Source organism: Lonchura striata, chromosome 11 (genome assembly GCF_046129695.1).
Source record: "Lonchura striata isolate bLonStr1 chromosome 11, bLonStr1.mat, whole genome shotgun sequence".
In the NCBI taxonomy this organism is placed as follows: Eukaryota; Metazoa; Chordata; class Aves; order Passeriformes; family Estrildidae; genus Lonchura; species Lonchura striata.
In genome coordinates, this window is record NC_134613.1 from 14802705 (window position 1) to 14804281 (window position 1577).

Sequence of the window (1577 nt, forward strand, 5' to 3'; positions counted from 1 at the left end):
CCCACACTGGCTCTCACTGCTATGCCACTGTGCTGACCCACTCATGAGATATTTGCAATGTGCAAACTCCACAGGGACTGAGACAGCACAGCCCAAAAGCCAATGGCTGTTTTTCCTTTTGCAGCAAAACAAAAACAAAACAAAACCACAAAAAACACCACCAACAAAAAAAACCACCAAACAAACAAAACCAAACCACCATCCGTTTCTAATTTAAACAGCTGTTTATATAGTTGTTTATATTTTTATCTATTCTTTGACCTTTTGGTTGATATGAACTCAATGTTCAGGTAAGAGTTTAGATATGAACTCTAGTGCCCAGAAAAATGCAAAGCAAGAGAACAGGTTGTAACAATGATGGTGCTGAATTTGAAATTTTCCACCAGAAACAAAGGAATTTTTTTCTGTTGGACAGGCTGTGTGGAAGTCGAACTGATTCTTAAGTGTCTTTTCCTGTATGTCAATATAAGCCACCTCTTGGGGCATGCTTAGAAATTTTCAGCTTAATAAATCCTCGCTGTAAACTACATGCTTCCATGTATGGGAGGCAAAATATTTACTTAATCAAGCATTTTATTACACAGACGATGAAATGTATCTGACTCTCACTGCACAGGCACAATAATACCTAGTTCCATTACAGCAGCCTGGCTGCAGCTTTCACCTCAGCACAGGGGCACGAGGCAGGAGGTGTTGGAGTGGCCCCAAGCATCACCTGATGATTTGCTTTCTAGTATCAGAGAGGGAATGTAAAGGAATTTTGTTTAGAGATTGAGAGAAAACTTGAGCATATTCAACTGGCTGCAAAATACCTCCAAGGCAAGGGAGTTAACGTGCTACTGTTGGGCTGGGCGTGCAGGTGATTTGGGAGCTGCGAACACCCCCCTCAGGGCGAGAAATGGCAGCTTTGTCCGGCCCCAGTCCTGCTGGTGGAGACCCAGGAGCCGCCGAGAGCTGCTGGCTCTCCCTCAGCCTTGCCAGGGCTGTGCTAGCAGCGGGTGTTATTCTCCTGCTTCAGTCTGCAGGATCAAGCACGGGTTATGGGAAGGAATGGAGGGGGACACGCACAGCAGGTGCTGCAGGGGATAGTGGCTGCTGGAGGCAGCAATTCAGCTGTGTGTGGATGGAGCCATCACTGGGGAAGCCGCTCCATGGCCCAGCCGAGGGCAGGCAGGGCTCGAGCGGGTGCCGAGCGTGGTGAGCCCGGCTTGGTCCGCAATGTCTCGGGAAAAGGCTGCGTTGGCGAGGCCGGGGCTGCGGGAACAGAGCGCCCACCCCGGGGCGGAGCCGCGAGCGGTCCCTCCCCGTCCCTGGCGCTGTCCCGGCGCAGGAAGGCAGCAGTGCCCGCCCTCTGCCCGCCCTCAGTCCGGGCGCACCGAGCCGCGGGAAATGGCGGCGCCGCGAGGGGAGGCGGGGGAGCTCATGGCGGCGGGGCCGGCCCCGCTCCTCCCGCGGCCGGAGGTGCCCGGGGCGGCCGGAGGTGCCCGGGGCGGCCGGCCGGCAGCGGGAGCGCGGCGGAGCTCGGCACGGCTTCCCTCGCACACGGAGAGGCCCCGTCGCCGTGCGGCCGGAGCGCT